A 10223-nucleotide genomic window follows, 5' to 3' on the forward strand; every position below is an offset into this window, starting at 1 on the left:
CTGCAAGAAGGGCATGATACAGGCTGCTAGCCATAAAAACACTTGGTCTATATGTACCAACCCTGATTTCTGCGTGGATTCCCCACAAGTCTGTGACTGCAGAACTTGAATTGCCATCCTTGTTCAGTGAAGATCCACAGCAAATGTACTCCAGTCACACACCTGGCAAAAGTGTACATTGCAGACAACACATTCTTCACCAAATTGTTAAACCTCACACCGATTGGTGAGCCTTAACTGTACCAAGCCAAACCCTGGCTGGACAGTTCCTGGGCACCTTCCTAGGGACTCACTAACGGCCCTTCTGCGGCCTTTGATCTAGTTAGCTTGGGATCAGTTGCTTCCACAAGTTTTATCTGTCCCCACAATGAAGGAGTGAGTTTGTGTGTGCGAAGGACTCCACCTCACTTTGCAGTCCCTGAGCTTTGCCCTCCTGGACAGTGTCTCACCAGGCCCCAAGCTGAGCAGACTCTGAGTTATGTGCTTCTGGTAAACCAAGATGTTGCCACAGTCAGATCTTAACATTAGCACAGCGTGGGAATCTATGTAGCTGAATCCTGCGTGTACAGGACGCATCCGTTACAAGATGTGACCAGTACAGGTATAGTAGCAAGGGGCTCCTGAAGAGCAAGGGCACTGCTTTGCCACACCCCAATAATCTTTCAGTGCTGAGGAGCAGCCAAATAGAGGAAAGGCCACAAACTCGTGGTTAATCAGTAAACCTGACAGGAGAGCACCCTGAGAGCCCACAGTGCTCCACCTATAGCCCTCTCATGGAACTCAGTGGACAATGACCCTTGGCTGGCCACTCTATGCCACCTCTCACCTACCCAGAGTGAGGGCATGAGCAAATCCAGGCCCCAATGCACAGAGCTCACTAACTCATGTCTTAAAGAACCGAAGCTACTTCACTCCCCACCTGACTCAGGACTCTGACCAGGCTTCCCTAGTGTGGTGTAAGTAAACGCCAGCTTTTGGGTGTGAGTGGCATGGTAGAAAAGGATCCCTTGAAGTGGAAACATAAGAGTCTGAGATTGCATTTTGCTCCCATGAGGAGACCCGGAGCCTGCCTGGGAGTCTCCAAGGTGGTGAAGATGAGGTAACACTATCAGGCAAAGAAGGGAGGCGGTCCACCAGCACAGCTGAGGACACTGGCTGAGCCCACGGTCAGTCCTCACTGTGAGTGTTCCCACCTTTAAGCTCCATCATTTCTCCCAACAAGAATGTTCTACCTTCAGGGCATGTGCTCCATACTACCAGGGGAACTGGCATGCAACTGGTGAGGTAGAGCGTGTCCAAACCCTGGAAGTCTTAAACTTGACATTGGCAAGATAAGAACTGCTCCCTCCCTGCTTCTGTGACTGCATGCCCTCGAGCAAGGAAGCTGCTGAACCCCAACTCTCAAGGTAGCTACAGGCAGTCTCCTAGCTGGCACCTGGATGCAAACAAGAGCATCACCAGCGTCCCAGCCACAGCCAATAAAATGCATTCACCCCCCAAAACCCTTCCCATTCCCTAAGGTTCGTATAGTGCTTGTTCAGCATGGAATAGACAGACATAAGCTGCCTCAGTAATGAACCGGTACAAGCCGATTCACTGAAGATCGTCTGAGGGTGACTGTTTTCACTGAGCTGTAACACTTGAAGGACTGCTCCGGGGTAGGGCTCCTCTCTCTAGACATTCACAGCTGGGCTCTCACTGGCCTGCTCAATTAGGCCTAGCACTAGAGCCCGAGATCCTACTGGAGCCCACCAACAAGCTGCTCCTGCCTGCACCGCCTGCCTCGTTGGCCGCCTGAACTGCTCCGCTCCTTCTTTTCTTTTTGTCGCTCTTGGGGAAGGGCTATAATTGTCTGTCTTCTCCAAGGTTACTCCCAGTCACACAATAAGATTTAATAATCTTTACAATTGTTTAAAAAGCATTACTAAAAAATATGTAAGAGAGTTACATTTATCAAGAAACAGAATATAAACACATGGCAGACAGCACATTTTTAAAGTAAAGTCATTTTTAGGCTGGCCATGTAATTCGCTGTTAGAGTACTTAGCACTTACAGGCTGTAGCTTTGTCCACCAGCACAGAGTTAGTAGTGCGTGGTCAGGGGTAAGGCCCACTAGTGCTCTGATGGGGCGTGTCAGGGATCACAATGGAAATATGGACACTATTTTGAGGTAAATGGCAAATGATCGTCTTTGTTAGGACACTGGTCACCAAATTCACATGACACCTACACTTGCTTTTCTAGAAAAAGACAAATGCCAGATAACATAAAAGTGGACATCACAGACAGTGCTAGCCTGCAGTCCCGGCTACAAGACTCCATCCCATGACTACCACATCCAGGTAGCCAGCCACCACACAGGAAACACTTGTAGTGGAAGTTTCGGTTTCTTTAAAAGCACAGTTATGTTTTTGTTTTAATCCCAAGTGTGGGATGTGGGACTGCCTTAGTTTGTCCACAGCTGCTAATTGCCTCCTGCAGGAGCATGGTTTTTACCAGCTGGTAACAGCCTCACACAGCAGAGGCGAGCATGGTCTTTGTCAGCTACAGTTAGTTTAATTCTGAGGACTCAGAGAGTATAAATAGGAGAGCCCAGAGAGAGAAGGCACAGTGGCTCGGGGAGATGGATGAAGTGAACACTTTGATAATGCTTTGAAGAAAGAAGAAGATTGCTTGCTGCATTTACTGGGCTGCCAGTTACCTCGACTGCTGGATAACCTGACGGCTGAGATTGGTATTGTCCCCAAAAGAACCCACCCAGCTGGAAAAAATAAAGAGGTTTATGTTCCCTTTCCTTCTAACCTTTTTTCTCTTGTACCTTCTTTCTCTCTAACCTTCTTTCTTGGGGGTTGGAAGAGAGGTAGAGGTTTTAGGAACCCAAAAATAAATTAGAATTTAAAAACAAGTGCCTACAGATGGCACTCAATGTGGTTGATAAGAAACCAATTAAAATAGTTTAAAAGGGATGCTACAAGTGGCACCCAGACATACAGCTTAGAATAATGGAAAATCTGGTTTCTAATGTCATAGAGGAGACAACAGAGTACTCTTCCTCCTATAGTTCATCTCAAAAAAAGGTTAGAATGACTGAGCAATTGGAAAAGTTGCAAGTGGATATGGAGGGATATGAGAAACAAACAAAAAAGATTAAATGAGAAAATCAGAAGTGTCACTCAACTCTCTCACTTTTGAAAGGATTGCAGAGGTGGCTGTGCAACTAGAGAGTCTGTGGGTAGAGTTGGGAAGCAAACAGTGCTGCTGGAAAAAGAAGGGAAAAAAGGTGTTCAGACCCGGTAACTGAGAGCCGAGTTTCCCACAATTGCCATCCTGCTCTGCTCCACGGACTTTGAGTGTCAAGTTCCCAAAGCTCCTGGGCAGGCTGGGGAGCTGGGCGGAGAAGAAGGTCTTAAGGGTGAAAAGGTTAAGGAGAAACAGCATGTTTTGAAAGAAACACTTATCTTGAGCAAACTGAGCTGCCAAAGGAGCAGCCTTGGGTCGCAAGATCACCACCATTAGCTTTCCCAGTAGCCAGATATCAAAATGCTCAGTGCGTCAATTGTGATAAATCTGTTCATGTGAAAATAAATTGTGAACAGGCCACTAAAAGCCTTGGAGCTCAAAATGGCTAGTGCGTTAACTCTGAAAAACACGGAGACACAATGAATCCTTTCTGGCAGTACTGGGTTCTCGCAAGAATGCCTAAACTAACCTTCTTTATCTCCTACCTGGTGTTGGAAGGGATGGGGTGGAGGAGAGAGGTAGAGGCATAAGAAGGTAAATAAAATAGTTTTTTAAAGTATGCCAACAAACACTTCTTGGGCAGCCAGGTGCCATGGGGACAGACTCATTGTGTTCTTTGCACACTTTATATTCACAGCTGTATCCACAAAAGGAAGATGGACAGGCACAGAAGGACCTCAAGATGCAGGTTCCTCCATTCAAGCAAGTTCTATTTAGCAACACACTATAGGTTCCTCCTGTTTATGATGTTGTCATCTCTGGCAGCCTGGTCTCACAGAGATAGAATTGCACAGCAGCCCTTCCCTAAGATCTCAGCACTCAGAAGGAAGAGGAGAAGGAGGGGGGCACATTGTAGGTGTACTTTTTTTAAGTCTTTTATTTAAATTTCTTATATCTTTTTCTCCCTATTCCATCCCAATCCCTTCCAACACCCCAACACTAGGTAGGAGAGAGAAAGGGTTAGCGGGAGAAGGGCCACAGTTCTCTTAGCTGCTTCCTGCTGATTAGGGTCGTTGGGTTCCTTGGAACCAGTCCAACCTTCATTTCAGGAGATCTCCAACTTCTTGTCTCACAACAGGGTCAAAATGCAACTTAAAACAAATATCTTACTACTTTTTAAAAGGTTTGTGTTGGGTGCCACTTATACAACACCATTGAAACCATTTTCACTTCGGCTGTCCATGAAAAAGTCACAATAGAAAATAAGGTAATTGGGGTTTCCTTAATAGCAGAATGGGCAGTTTTCCATGCAAGTAGAGGCAACATCAAATATTTGGGGGGTTGAGGATTTGGGTTTTTTGTTGTTGTTGTTGATTTTAAATCCACATTTGAAAATATTTAGTCCAGTCACAGACTTTTTATCAATGGACAACTCAATGAAGTGTAATTAGCTGCTTAAACTTAGACAATATTTTTTTTATTGGATTTGAGCAGAGAAAAAAAGTCTTAAGAAGAAGAACATGGTCAAAAATGAAAAGAGGAACAGAGGAAATAAATATTAGTACAAACCCTTCAACATCAATCAACAGGTGCTGGCTCAGCTCAGCCACATCCCAACAAGCAGGACAAAGCTGGTCTGCTGAACTGTGTCCAAGTAACCCATGGAGAATGTTGAAAACCTTCAAGGACAGAGCCCAGTAGAACTATGAGCTTGGCAACAGACCTGGCTTGATGCTGACAAAGACTTCCCATTCCTTCACCCTCTGAAGAGGTATGAGATAAAGTCCGAAGGCTGTATGTAGAACACTAAGTAAAACCATGGAGAAGCTCTTGAGTCCTTTTCCCAGCCTCTACCTCTTGTTCTCTCAGCGTCTCCAGACCCTCCCCGATAAAAATGGGAGTGGTAATATTTCCTAGAGTTGGGAGGATTCTATAGCTCGGAGAATACACTAAACCCCTGGGAGCTATACAGTTTAGAAGGTCAGTATCATGCCATATGTTATACACACGAAAAGGACTCAGAACAGTGCCTTCCCTGCAAGCATTCCATCAGTACCAGCTCCCAGTATTTCCTACAGATAGGACAATTCACCCAGGGTTGCCAAAGACCAGCGGCTTCAATGCCACTGCGATCTCACAGACCCTGGGACTAAGCTGCCCCTTCTTAAGGCATACATCAATGTGACCTCTACTAGCCCACAGCCAGGGGGTTGCCGGAAGTTAGTGAACACTTCACCCTCGAAGGACTCCAACATAAGCATCTGGTTTACTGTCCTTGTCCTACTGAATTTAGAAGAGGGAAGGTGGCTTTGTCATTTGTTCAAAGTCATCCAAATAGGAAATGTCACAGTCATGACCTAGATAGGCCTGTCCGAGATGCCCGACCTCTAGTACAGTCCCTGTCTTCACAGAGGGATTTTCTTAAAGGTGACGGCACCAACTGACTGGGCACCTTCATTTCTAAAAGTATTTCTCAATCCATTGTGCAAGTGCTGCAGCTCGAATACACACCCTGCCTTCCTCCCAGGCTTACGTGGGAAGCCTGGCTGGCAGATGATGGCCTCTGGGGAAGTGACTGCTTCTTGTGTTCTTTGGTCTAATAGATAGAATAATATACTGATTAAAAAAAAAAAAACTCTTATTAGACCATTGAGGGTTGGGAAGGGAAGTATGTATCGAGGATGGGTCTTCAGAGACTCCATCTCACCCTCTGCCTTTCCTTTGTTCTCACTTTCTATACTTCCTGGCTGCTGTGATATGGGTCTCCCTGCTCCACTGTGTCCTTCCTGCTACAATGGACTGAAACCTCTGAACTGTGACCCAAAACAAATAATTCCTCCCTAAAGTTGTTGTGGCCAAATGCTTTGTCACCATGGTAAATAGTCTGACCAGCATAAAATAGGAACAAATACAAGTTAACAGTATCCATTAAGGCCAATATTAAAGGAGGGCAGAGAGAGGGGTTTTGACCCAATACAGACACATTACTATGCTCACAGAGTGCCTTCAAGCAGCATCTCTTGAGAATGTCCCGGTCCTGTTGGCTGGGCAGAGTCTTCCCTCCAATTTGCTTTCTCGGGAAGTAAGAGGGTACATGAGGGTCAAGAACAGATTAAAAGCCACCTTGCTTCTGATGTCTCCAAATGCATTTAGCTTAATTAGAATCCTAGTTTTTGTTTCTAGGATCTTTTGTTAAATACTTGAGTTATAGCAATTGGAAGTTTTATAATCACTAGAAGAAATTAAAAGGCAAGAGGGCCAATCCCTCAGGGATTCCCACCCAGCACTCCTGGGACTTCGGGCACAGAAACACAAGCATCTTGTCAATTCTGTGTGTGGAGAACCTGGCACACTGAGAATTGACCCAGATAGTGAGGAGTGGGCAGAGGAATGCCAGCTGCCTCTTAGTACCAAACTGGCAAGATGAGTTGATAAAATGAATTGGTGAAATTTTGCTTTTTTTTTCCTCCCCTGTTCTTAGAGTTGAGCTGGTTTTTCAGAGATTTATTCTTTACTTGTGATTACTTAAAACTACAAAGGCAAATTAAACATCAATAAAGCCATACAAAGTCTAGAGAAAGGAAAATATTTCAAATACAAAACATTTGCTAATAGAAAAAATTTTTTAACACTTTTTGAAATAAAGATTACATATGTCATGGTTTGGGGCACTGGCTACTTCAGGATCTTGGTGTGGCAGTCATGGCTTCCCAGAGGGCAGAACCGAAAGAATGAGTGTGTATTAATGAGGGGTTTGTGGTCTCTTCACACTGCACAGGCTGAGAACCCAGTAGCTGCTCTGTCCATGATGTTGAATGCCTCAGCTCTCACAATCTGGCCTTGCCTAGAAACCTGCTGGTTTTCAGTCCACACTGGAAGGCTGGAAAAACTAGGTCCTGATATCAACAGAGGATGGCGTAACAGGGATGGCAGCAGCAACAAGGTAGATGAGTTCCCAAACAGGGTGAATAAACTCGCCAAGGAGACTCAAAGGCAAGCTGAACCAGGGAAAGAGAAAAGCTGTCATTGATTGACAAGGACCTTATGGAAAGAAGGGAGATATGAAAAGGTCAAAACAGGATTTTTAGGACAGTGGAAAGATTCTCTATGACACCATAATGGTCAGTACATGTCATTATACATTAGTAAAATCTATGCATGTGAGCCCTAGTATAAACACTGGACTGTAGTGATATTGGTTCACTAAGTTTTACAAATGTTCATATTACTGCAAGATGTTGAGAATGAGAGAAACTAAATGACCAAGATGGGGCAGGGTGTATCGGAATTATCTTACTTTCAATAGGGTTATCTATAAAACAAAATAAATATGTATTGATTTAAAAATAGAAGTTGGGGGAGGCTGGTTAGGAGTCGGCCTGGGCTCAGCATCCATGCCTGTACCATAACCTCAAGCTTGTGCAAGGTGGTAAACACCCTTTTTGTGGCCTTGGTGACAGTCTCTGGGGAGTAGGCCTGTGCAGATTATGGAGACTGAGGCTCAATACCAGCTGGAAAAGGGCAGCTACAGATTGCCCAACATGCTACTTGGTTTGCTGTCATCTTGTTCTCTGGATTGACGTTAATCTAAAAACAAACAAAACAAAACAAAACAAAAGAACAGAGGGCCAGACCACATGCAGAGAAATGTGGTGGGAGAGTATCTTTCTCCCTGTGGTCATGCAAAATGGGGGGGTCTACAGAGGATGAAGACATACTAAACCCCTATTCAGTGAGTGGGGTGTCTTTCTTTGCTTACCCTCCCCACTGCCATGCCATGGACTAGGTCCCCATTGTCCACCCTTTGGGCCTCAATGGATTTCTTTTCACTGTTATGCAAGCAGTGCAGAAATTGAAGTCCCTGTGGCCCTTGTCAGTGTTAACCTTACTCCGGGTTAACACGGCCAATTAGAGGCGCTCACAGAGAATCTGAAAGCTGGAGGGTTGTGGAGAAGCTCTTACTCCCTCATGGCAACTTGAATGTGTAAAAAGTAGTTTTGCCAAATGGTGTATGATCACCCTTGTGTCGCTTCATTTCACACTGACCACTGGTCACTGACGACCACATTCGAGCTCTTCTAGCCCTTGCAGTAGGAATGGAAGCCTCTGGCTGGCAACGTTTAAGTCGTCAGAAGTTCTGAATGCCTACTGTGACTTCCACCGTCCTGTCCATTTAGTATCCAACTCCAACGTTAACTGAGTGAGAAACATGCTGTTGGCTCAGAGTGTTGTATTTCCCAGGTCCTGGGCTAGGCTCCTTAGCATCTCACAGACAAGAAGTGAGTAGTGCTACGTTACCTGGAGTGTCATTAGGAACTGAAAAACTACCTGACACAGCACAATACACCAAGGTCTAACCCTTCAGCAGGGAGCACATTTTAAATAAAGTTTCAATAAATAGGCTAAATCCAAGCTAGAGGAAAATTTCCTTGAAGAGATGTGCACAGGTTCCCAGGTTTCTGTGGACAGAAACCTCCTGACCATCCCAAAAGGACTGTGGGGTAATGGTGATGGTCTCTTCTGCAAAGCTGGAGGCCAAAGCTAGAAGGGAAGCCAGGCACCCCTCAGTCCCAATAGCTCTCTGATCTGACACTGCTCTATGGGGCCTTGGAGAGCAAGAAATCCCACTTTTAAAAGCCACTGGAAGCCGATGGTGGTGAGGAAGGATGAGCACACCATGGGAAGGGAAGTCACGATGGACATGCAGCCCAAGAAGAAGATGGGGTGATGCACGGTGCCTCAGGAAGGAGGAAGGCAGCTACTCAGAGAGATGCTCAGCTTACTCCAGGCTATAGACCATTGGGTGAACCCACCTCATCCATCTTGAAAGGCAGGGAAGAGCTGAGTAAAGTCAGCGAGCCCTGAATTCAAGGCTCAGCTCAGAGCCTGGCTTCCAGTTGTGTGACCACAGATTTGTTACCAAAGCGTCAGTGCCATTCCTCCTCCTTGCCTATAGCATGGTGACAGTCATACCAGCCTCTCACCATGCTGGAGACACTATGAGGTAACATGTGTCAGGCACCTTGAGTTTTAGAGGAGGTGGTTCCCCTTCCACAGAGCCTGATGGTTCACTTTTAGCCCCTTTCTGTGGGCTGTGCTATGTTCTAGTATGTACTGTAATGACGTAGCAAATGAGTCATAGTGATTACAAATGGTAGGCATTTTGTGTTGTCTAGAAGGCAGGTAGGAATCATTATTTGACTAAGGATATTACCACACCTTAGACACAGCTTGAACATCATCCACCATGCTCTACGATTGGTTCTCATTGCTGATACATGCAAGGACCCAACCCTTGCTGCTTTTCCTTTTCCTACCAGTTAATTTTCATAAGAAAATAAATATAAACCTTTACTTCTTACTTTGCAGTGTGTGTGTGTGTGTGTGTGTGTGTGTGTGTGTGTGTGTGTGTGTGCAGACATGGTGAGCATGTAAGAGTCAACCTTCAGAATGCAGTTCTTTCCTTCCACCATGTGAGAACCACAGATCAAACTCAGGTCATGAACTTGGCATCAAACCTGGTAAACAATCTCATTAGCCTGTCAACTATTTTTTTAATCCCAGCAATTCACATCTCTGACTTTGAAGGAGCCTCTCTCAGCCCAGATGGTCTATACCCCGGGACTAAGGTACTAAATGATCTATGGTCACCAAAGGTTAAGTGGAGAAGGTAACTCTCATATTCTTACCTTATATCAGTGAGGAGTGAAGAAGCAGATAGAGGAGGTGTGAGCAGGATGACAGTGGACCACTGAGAACGTGAGCGAAATTCCCGAGAATTTCGGGTGCCAAGAAAGGAAAAGACAAAAACAAACCAAAAAAACCACAGAGCTGCTCTCCTGGAGCTATTTAAAGTCTTACGGTGAACACTAAAGAAAGACTGGAAAAGTTACTACTGAAATTCTTAGTTCTTGGGGCACATGATGAGCCCCGCCAATGGAGAGGCACGCTCTGTGTGTGCCCCTCGGACCCAGCTGAGGAGATGATCATCCACTGCTCTCACACTGTTCACCCAGTTAGGGGGTGGTCACCCACTAGGGCC

General features: G+C 45.4%; 1 protein-coding gene across 1 annotated transcript in view; it reads right to left on the reverse strand.

Annotated features, from left to right (window-relative positions):
• Abcc12 (ATP binding cassette subfamily C member 12) overlaps positions 1-10223 on the reverse strand; it is an 82248-nt gene extending 72025 nt beyond the window's left edge. The window contains exon 1 of the mRNA XM_055620958.1: positions 9871-10223. The gene's annotated coding sequence lies outside the window, so the exon portion shown is untranslated. The remainder of the gene's footprint in view (positions 1-9870) is intronic.

Source organism: Psammomys obesus, unplaced genomic scaffold, assembly GCF_907164565.1.
Source record: "Psammomys obesus unplaced genomic scaffold, mPsaObe1.curated_primary_1811, whole genome shotgun sequence".
NCBI classification, from domain to species: Eukaryota; Metazoa; Chordata; class Mammalia; order Rodentia; family Muridae; genus Psammomys; species Psammomys obesus.